This window comes from Chelonoidis abingdonii, chromosome 8, assembly GCF_003597395.2.
Source record: "Chelonoidis abingdonii isolate Lonesome George chromosome 8, CheloAbing_2.0, whole genome shotgun sequence".
Classification (NCBI taxonomy): Eukaryota; Metazoa; Chordata; order Testudines; family Testudinidae; genus Chelonoidis; species Chelonoidis abingdonii.
In genome coordinates this window covers 102128671-102138611 of record NC_133776.1, presented here as the reverse complement: position 1 = coordinate 102138611, position 9941 = coordinate 102128671, and the positions used below count along the sequence as shown (strand labels likewise).

Here is a 9941-nt window from a genome sequence, read left to right as displayed (position 1 = left end):
CCACAGCATCCGAGTTCAGATTGCTGTCCAGAGTGGTCACAGTGGTGCACTGTGGGATACCGCCCGGAGGCCAATACCATCGATTTCCGGCCACACTAACCCTAACCCGATATGGTAATACCGATTTTAGTGCAACTCTTCTCGTTGGGGAGGAGTACAGAAACCGATTTAAAGAGCCCTTTCTATTGATATAAAGAGCGTTGTAGTGTGGACGGGTACAGCATTAAATCGGTTTAACGCTGCTAAAATTGGTTTAAACGCGTAGCGTAGACCAGGCCAGTCTTGTGTTGACTTCATTTCCCTCTTCAGTTAGAACGGATAAGCCACCAAAAATGCAAAGCCATTTCACGTGCAGCCACTGTGGGTCTTAAATTTCAATGGAAAGTACTACTTCTGTCCTCCACTGCTCAAGAAGCACCCCTTCCTTCCAATGGCGCATGCAAGCGGAACCCCAAGGCTGCTTGCAAACCTGCCTCTGCAGTAATATGCCTGGTGCTTAGCCACTGCCCTAGTCTTGTTCTAGTTCACTTTCAGTGGAAAATAAAAATGCCTCTCGACATATGAAAGCCACAGAAAAGTCTCCCGGAAATTACAACACAATATTAAAAAACACTGTTTGTGTAGATGAGGCCTCATGCACACAGTCATTCAGTCTTAACCAAGGTTACATATCTAAGGACACATCTGATCATTTCAGGCAATTTTTTTTTTTAACAATAGATAATAATTTGACTATAAATTGCATGGAATGTAATAACTGCTTATTCTGGCACAAGAAACAGTACTTTCTACAAAGTGCGTGCCAAGGAAAATGATACTCCCACTCAGACCAGACCATTGCAAGCAGTCCCTGTGAACCACATGCTTAACATTGCAGTTTGCGAAGGCACACACTGCTACAGTCTAACAAAACACTGCTCCAAAAACTTGAAATGGAGAAAGTACAGTTCAGTGCAAACAACAGTCAGAGAAATTAGTCATGTTATATCAGTGACTTCCTAAAATTAAAAAGATGAAGGGCAGAAAAGTTTTACATCCTGACCTGACAACATGGGGCAGAGGGAATAGAACGTCTTATAACAAAAAAGTAAATTTTCCATCACAGTCACTAACACACATCTTGGGACAAGCCTGATCACCCCCACCCCAACCATGAGCAGTGACTCACTCTGGGAGCAAGAAGAAGCTCTCCTTACTCTAAAGCGATGCCAAGCTAACCAGTTTAAAGTAGCAATGGCATCATCTAGAACCACACGGATTCAATACTGAATGATACTTTCAGTGTCTGAACTTGGAGATTTGCAACGTGCTATGGGAACAGAATCGTAACGAAGTATCCTTTCTTCAGGAAACAAAGAAAAATATATATCATTTGGTCAAATAGAAAAAAAAAGGCATCGCACTTCAACAGCATTTTATGAGCCATGTACGGGAAAGGTGGCATCCCTGCCAGAGTCAGTTTAGTAATAATCACAGGAGGTAAAAACTACAGCCAGAGGCTGGGAAATCCCACTTGTGGATTCACAGACTGCTTCTGGGAGAGAAGGTCCCTAGAGCATGAGACTCAGAACCCATCCCAGGGACATGTTACAAGAATTCTATCCCTGACAACCTTCAGGCCACGGCTTTACATTTTCAGAAATGGATCACTGTCGGACTGCACCACCAACAAAATACAAGCCAGAACTGATTTGTGCAGAGTGTCCCTAGACCTGACATCGCCATAAGCCTCAGAACATGCATCCATCATTCCTATTTCTCACACTGAACATTACATAATGAACCACCTTTAGCAGTTTTCTGTCAACCAGAAAATACAGTGGTGGCCATTAGTAGCAGTATAGAAAGGAAAAGGCAAAGCTAAGGATAGGTATGGGAATTTTAGGGTTTTTTTAATATATGAAAAGGTACATATTATAAACACATGCCTGCAGGCTGAGCACAGGGCTGCACTGGCTCTCAGGGCACCCCATCGATTCCCAGTATACTCAAACTGCACTCTTGTGACGTGTGTCATCAGTAGAGCCGCGAGTGAATTACAGCCTGGGTTCTCTCCCAGCCACCCATTATTTTATATGTAAAAAACAAGTTTCAGAAACTGACAATCTGTCAGTATCAAAAGGAGACTCCTAATCCCACAATTCCTGCGATGTCCAGTAACAGACTAGATGTGTTACATATCAAGTGTCAGAGAGGGAGCCGTTTTAGTCTGGATCTGTAAAAGCAGCAAAGAATCCTGTGGCACCTTATAGACTAACAGACGTTTTGGAGCATGAGTTTTCGTGGGTGCATCTGACGAAGTGGGTATTCACCCACGAAAGCTCATGCTCCAAACGTCTGTTAGTCTATAAGGTGCCACAGGATTCTCTGCTGCTTTTACAGATGTGTTACATATTACTTCTATCATAAGCTTCAAGACAGCAACAACACTGTTGGGGCTACAGGTAGGATCTGGAATAGGTTGTTAAAAATCTCATTGATACAATTCCACAGAGCAAAGCCATCTGCAGAGGGAATTATAGAATGCCTCCATAAATATTTGTATGTCACATTTTGTTACATCTGAAGGAGGTACTCAACATAAAAAGAAAAGTTTCATATATTCTACTCTACAGGTAAATGTATCAGACAGCTTTTACTGATCATTAAGCAAATATGAATTGGTCAGCAGCACAGCTGTTCTAAGTAATACTTCATATTACCTACTGAGAGGAAATGACCATTTACATTAGCAAGAAAGATTACAGCATGTTCATAGATAATAACCTGCCATTTATGGATACTGTAATTAGGTTCTAAACTTGGTCTAAACCAATTTTAGATCTGACTCCTAGGTGACTATGAACAGGCAATCGCCAGTGAATATTAATATTGTGGAAAATAAAATACTGCAAATATTTTAAAAAAATTGTCTGGCAGAATTTGACTGTTTTAGTTAGAAGAAGTGAAGAAAAAGAAGAGTTATGCATACCTAGTTAACCCATGGAAAATAAATATGGTGATAATATATACATCAGGTATGGAGATATACCTGTCTCATAGAGCTAGAAGGGACCCTGAAAGGTCACTGAGTCCAGCCCCCTACCTTCACTAGCAGGACCAAGTACTGATTTTTGCCCCAGACCCCTAAGTGGCCCCCTCAAGGACTGAGCTCACCACCTTGGGTTTAGCAGGCCAATGCTCAAACCACTGAGCTATCCCCCCCACTAAGCTAGAGAATCATTTTATATGCACTTCTATTAAGAATGTGAGTTTCATGTGCTTAATTAGACAGAATTATATTAATTTAATAACTGTTAACTGTTCATCCTTAATTTTAACAATTGCTGAAAGTGCAAATTAGGCACTCAGCCAGATGAGCTGAGAAGAATATCAAACCACCAAAACAAACCTAGACAAGCTTCATAATCCAATCTCTGTTTCCTTCTTCCAAGGCACCCATCTACCTAATGCAGTGGTGGGCAAGCTGCAGCCCATCAGAGTAATCTGCGGGCCAGGAGACATTTTGCTGACATTGACTGTCTGCAGGCACAGCCCCCCATAGCTCCCAGTGGCGGCAGTTCGCTGTTGTGACTGTAGAGATGGCACGACAAAAAAAAAACAAAAACCCACCAACACACACATGCCCCAACTTTCAGGAAACACTTCAGAGGCTTTGTCTATACTACTACAGCAAGAAGTTTACAAGTGACTGAAGAATCCAGCAAAATCTGATTGTCAAACTGGTAAAAATAACCTAACTGATTTCAATAATAAAAATTCAGTGTGGCAATAAACTGCCCTATTTCTGTGTTTTGTACACCGCCACCACAACATCACAACTGCCCCCTGAAGCACACCCTTTTAAATCCCTTCCTCCACGTACATGTTTTAGTGAGTTGTTAAATTCAGGCAGACAACACTCTTAGTAGTTTGCATAAACGCCCCAATGGGATACAGGTGAAAAGATTTATATATAAAAATTACTGTGCTGCTGAAACTTGGTTCTTGCCATGTAGCCAAGATTTTGCATATGCCGTTTTCAATTCCCTTTGCTCACTACACTTATGAGTGGACGAAAATATGCACCTTGCACATTCTAAAGCAAGCAAATTAATATCAGGGACTTGGCAAAGTGACTTACTCTTAAAGAGTTACAAAAAACTAAAACAACTTGCCCCCATCTGAAAACGTAACAAGCAGTATCTAAGATTACTGCAACCTCTATTTTTATCCACTGTATTAATATGAGAACGCTTTGCATAACATTCACTATTTTCCATGTAATTATCACCTGGGCCCAATCCTACATCAGATCCACGCAGACAGATGCTTAACCAGTATGGAGACCCAGTGATGACGATAGTGGATAGAGCTCCAAGGGGTCATATAAAGATATGTTTGTGTGGCTCTGACTGCAAGATCGGAACCTCAGTTTCCCCTGTTCATGTGGGATACTGAAACAGCAACAGGGGAGAGAAAATTGGTGAGGGGGGTTAAATACGAAGATTAGGCAAGCATAGTATCTAAAACTAGTTTTAACTTTAAAACTAACTGGATTTTAACGTGAACTTTCCCTTTAAGGCACTACAGTATTTACAGACCACTCAATTTTTTTTATTTATTTATTTTTTAAAAAAAAAGATTCTTAGTTGCCTCTTCTAAATAGGCTTAAACCACAGTCTAAGTTTCCAAGACTTGTCGCTTTGCAAATAAGGCCTGATGCCATGATTTCATTTATCCCTGGGGGGACAGGGACATAAGCTAATTAACACTTTTGATGAGCAAGCTGAACAAGGCGACCCTCTTTTTGTTAAATAATCTCTTGTGATTATCACATTTCTCTGACGTCTTATTTCAAAAGCACAGGATCAAGCTGACAGCCCCGTTAGGATCTCAAATGGAAGTCCTGTCAGCATGATGTACTCCTGACACCCTCCAAAGCACATCAAATCATCTTAATGATGATACAGAAATGAAGACGAGGTCAAATCCTCAAGATACAGTGGCTTCTGGGAAGCCTGCGCAAACCCTTAGTGTTACACTGACCCAAGTGCTGATCTTAAATCAACACAACCATTTTAAAAAGCACAGGGGGTGGGGCGGTAGCAGAGTATTTTAGCTCAAAGCATTCGAGTGTTTCTCATTAAAACATTTCTTGAAGAAGCAAAAAGACCCATGATTTGATTCCAACAGCTGTATGCTAAATGCATCTCATGACGCTGATAACATAAAAGTACAACTGACTGAAATCATTTCAGTTTGTGTCAGTGAAGGGGATAATATATGCATATTTGGAGGGCACAGCAATGGTAAAGATTACCCCTGCTTCTATATTAGCAGTCTAAAGGTATTTACTTGGGTCTGTCTGTGTTGTGACAGTGTCCTAGACTCAAATGAATGCCTCTAACACTCCACATTTTTGAGCCATTCAGTCATGCATTTTTGTTATTGTTGAGAGTAGTGCCAAATTGCAGCGCATGAGTTGGAGTCTTTGGTGGTCTCCCAAGGATTCCAGCTAAAAAAGCACTTCCTTTGTTCCTCAGGAGAATGCAGTCCAGTAGGTCATTCAAAAGGGGAAATAAAAGCAGCAGCCCTGGGAGGGAGATGAAGGATGAAACAAAAAGAATAAAATGTTTTGGGTGTGAGCACATTAACTACCATTTCCTACTGCTGGCTACTAATAACGCTCCTGTCCCTTCAATGGGCAAATATTTGTGGACCAATATGCAAAATTGTTTCTCAAGATGTCATTTTGCAAAAAAAAAAAAAAAAAGGGGCAGTTTGACTTCATACGATGTCACTGAAATCTTAGTCTATATAGTCAAAAGAGCCATTTCTTGCATATTGATTTGTTTTAAGGACTCCTGCCTAGACAAAACATCACAGATACATCCACCACCAGCAGCTGAGCAACAATTCACATTTTTCTCTTGAATAATAGTCAAGGATTCAAAATTCACTCTGTTGGCATCATGCAACTCTTATAGAATCACCTCTTTGAAGTATGACAATGAGACACAAACTTAAAGACAACACTGTTCATAAATGCATCAAGGGTAAAAATGCATTCGCTATCTTCCAGGGTGAATCTTGGCTAACTCCACTTTTGCCAGGGAAGAGCTGAAAACAGCCTTCAGGACTAAGTAATTTTTTCACATCTTAGTACTAAATTGTTGCAACATCAGCATCTATCTGAGTTTGCTAAAAGAAAGACAGTTTAAGGGCAAACAGTGCCTAACCGGTTATGTACAAATCATTTGGTAACTGCAAAGGTAGAGCAAAGTGACAAAATTTGGGGAAGAGAGGCCTGGGTCACTCATATTTTAAAAAGTCATCATGTTGTCTAATAAACAGACAGCCAGTTCAGTGGTTTGAGCACTAGCCTGCTAAACCCAGGGTTGTGAGTTCAATCCTTGAGGGGGGCCACTTAGGGATCTGGGGGAAAAATCTGTCAGGGATGGCACTTAGTGCCCCTGTGAAGGCAGGGGACTGGACTCAATTCAACAAATAGACAGCTAGTCCAAGTCACCAAAGAACTTCATTAAGTAGAGGAAACTGTGACTGCAAGTAAAAATGGTGGAATTTAGCCTTCTGAAGGCACAAAATTCCACTCTATTATTTGCTTTCTGAAACCACTCCAGGAATTCTTCATTTCTTTTCTCTCCTCCATCCTCACCGCTTTAACCGGGAAAGGCTCTTACTAACTGTAAGGAAGTGTAGTTCTCAAAACTCCTGAGATGTTTCCTAAACCTGTTGCTCTGTCAGAACCAAGATTAAGGATTTTCTGCAGCCCTTCAGAGTCAAGAACCCAAACCCAGTGTGGCGTGCACATGGTTTCATGGCATCAGTTATTGCGGATTCCATCCCTAAATTCATCCTCACAATTTGCTTTAGATCATGCACTAAGGTGGGAGGAGATTTGGGAATTCCTCATAAAATATCCCTGTGCAAAAAAAATTGTCGCAAATACCCGCCAGCAAAAAGGTTCTCTCTAAACACCTCAAGTGCAAAAACGTGAGCAGGACTAGCCTTTCCTCATTTGCATGACCATCTCCAAACAAAGATTAAGATTTCCTGCAATCCATCTTTTCAAATGCCCGTAATTGCATGTGCAATTAACCCGAAGGTCAGGAGAAAAATCTTTCAAAATACCTTCCTGAATTCTGTCCACATTCTTCAAGCTTTTTCCACTGGCTGGTTTTGACTCAGCTTTCAAACCACTCTGCAGGCAGAGAAGCCCCCCCCGCGCCCTGCTTCTCCCCCCTTCCCCCCCCCGGCGTGGGTTTCCTTGCCTTTGCAGAAGGGAATTATAACCACACATTTTAGAGCTAGAAACTCATTTACCACCGCCGAGTATTCCCTGAATGCAAAGAGCTGGGGCCTGATTACGCCCCTTAGACAAAAACACCCCCCCCCCCCACTTAAGAACATGGTGAAACTTAAAAGGGAAGGGGGGACTCTGCACATTCCCAGGGAACTTTCTTCCTGCCCGGCTCTCCTGGAGGAGCAGGGTGCGGGGGGGAGGCAACGTCTGCCCGGGAGCCTCCCCCCGTCGCTCGGCGGCTGGCTGGGATCGCTCCTGAGCCAGGGCAGAGGAATCCCAAGCCCAGAGGATCCCAGTCCGGGCTGACAAAGGGAAAGAGCCGGAGCCACGGGAACGCCACCCAACCGGACCCCTGCCCCAGCCTGCGGGTCCCACAACGCGTATCGCGGCAAACCAGCCCTGCGCCCCCCTGCAAACCCCCCCGCCGCAAAAACCGCTGCGCCCCGCAAGCCCCCTCCCCGCAAACTCACCCGCGCCCCCTGCAAACCCCCGCCAAACCACCCTGCGCCCCCCGCAACCCCGACCACACCTGCGCCCCCCTGCAAACCCGTCCCATCAAGCCCCGCAACCCGTCCGCGCCCCATGCAACCCCCCCACAAACCAGCCCACGCCCCCCTGCACCACGCCCAAACCACCACTCCCCCCCAACCCCGTCCCATGCAACCTCCCGCAATCCTCGCCCATGCAACCCCACAAACCAGCCCGCGCCCCCAAGCCCCCCGTCTGCAAACCCCCACCCCCTCGCCTCAAACCCCGCCGCAACCCAGCCCGGCCCTCCAAACCGCCCAAACCACCAGGCCCCCCCGCACCCCCCGCACCACACCAGCCCCCCCCCTGCAACCCCCCGCCAACTCACGCCTGCCCGCAAACCCCGCGCAAAACCAGCCCTGCGCCCCCCGTCAACCCCCCCCTGCAACCAGGCCGCGCCCCCTGCAAACCCCGTCCACCACGCACCGCCTCATCATCAACCCCAAAACGCCCTGCCGCCCCCTGCAACGCCCCCCAGCCCGCAACCAGCCGCGCCCCCCCCGCAACCCCCGCACGCAACACCCAGCCGCCAACTCCGTCCATGCAACCCGCACTCCAACCCGCCCGCCCCCGCAACCCCACAGCAAACCAGCCCGCGCCCCCACCAAGCCCCGTCCCATCGCAACCCCTCCGCAAACAGCCCGCGCCCACCAAAGCCACCCCCGCACTCACCGCTGATCTCGTGGCTGCGCATCGCCGGCCTCAACCGCGCCCCCACGTAGAAGCCGCTGACTCGGACAGTTTCGATCTGGGCTCGGCGGCCAGCAGCAGTCAGCGCAGCGCAGGCGGCGAAAGTGCACAGGAGCGGGGGCAGGCAAGGCGCTCCGCGGGGCCATGGGGGCCGGCGAGGGGCCACGAGGGCGCCCGGGCCCGGCTCGCTGGCTCACTGACGGCGCCGCGGGCTGGGCGAAGTTGGGGCCGGGCGGGCGGCAGGGGGTGGGGAGAGGGGAGGGCGCGCAGGGCCGGGACCGGCCCCCAGGAAAATCAGGAGCCGGGATCGCCCGCCTGGCGGGGCGGAGCCGGAGCCGGAGCCGGAGCCGGCCCCTCCCATGCCTGGGGAAGGCGGCTCCCTACGGGAGAGGAGCCTGCCCGCGGCGTGACTCCGGAGTAGCTCGGGGGGCAGAGAAGGGGCCGACTAAGGGAGGGGGCAGCGGGCCCTGCTCTGCAGGGGCTCCCTCCTGAGGCGGGGGCAGGACCAGACCCAAAGCAAAATCCCTTATTGCTGGAGGAGGGGCAGATCCACAGGGGAGCCTGCAGCTGGGGCCCAGCCCCTGGATCGAGCCCCCGGCAGCTCCGGATCTGGATCAGACCTTCTCAGGTCTGGCCTGGCTCTAGGCAAGATGGAGCTAGCCCAGCCCCCTGGCTCCAAGCTCCCTCACGCCTGGGGGAGGTTCACACCCAGCTGGGAACTCCCAGCTCACCCTAAAACAAAGCAAAGTCGCAAGGTTTAAGGTGGAAACTGCTGGTCTTCTACCTCGAACCATAAATTGGCTCAGCCCTGCTTAGAGGCTGGACCAGGAGCACTGCCAGATGGGTGAGCCTCAGTACACCCAGTTGCATGCTTGCATGGTGAAAAATTTTTGTTCAGGACTAATCAAAACTGACTTTATTGATAGGGACCCTCCTCTGGGAGGTAGAAGTGGGCTCTGAACATTAGCACCCCTCTGCTTTGATACTCCCCGGCTCTCCTCCTAACCACTGGCAGTTTATATCCCTGTATTTGCTGCTTGCTTTTATTTACTAAAAGAAACGTAAAACACGTCATGCTACTGCAAAGATCATGTGAAGTATAAGGATCTTAACCTAAAAAAAGCTTTTATACGCTGCTGTTGTTCAAAAGGTAACACTCTGGTTACAGCAAAGGCTAAAATAGTCTAGTAATGAAGAGAAATCCTAAAAGGACCAAAAAAACAATTCTCTTACAATAATACCCAGCCTCATAGAAATTTTGCATTCCTCTGGTGAAAGGTACAATATGTGCAAAACATTTCCATCAACATGATATTTATGACAATACATATAGACAAAGGGGTACAAGGCCATAGGCTTGTGCTGGATCCAGTTCACAGCTCTGCCAGGGTCTTTCTGTGTGACCTTGGGCAAGTCA

The 9941-nt window shown here is 47.2% G+C and overlaps 1 protein-coding gene across 2 annotated transcripts in view; it reads right to left on the bottom strand.

The window, feature by feature from the left end:
* GPC4 (glypican 4) overlaps positions 1 to 8520 on the bottom strand; it is a 111999-nt gene extending 103479 nt beyond the window's left edge. Inside the window, exon 1 of one of the 2 annotated variants that reach the window (XM_032780163.2) lies at positions 8507 to 8520. The gene's annotated coding sequence lies outside the window, so the exon portion shown is untranslated. Of the gene's footprint in view, positions 1 to 7134; positions 7221 to 8506 lie in introns of those variants that run through there. The other variant, XM_032780164.2, reaches the window with a different exon arrangement.
* Positions 8521 to 9941: the final 1421 nt, after the last annotated feature.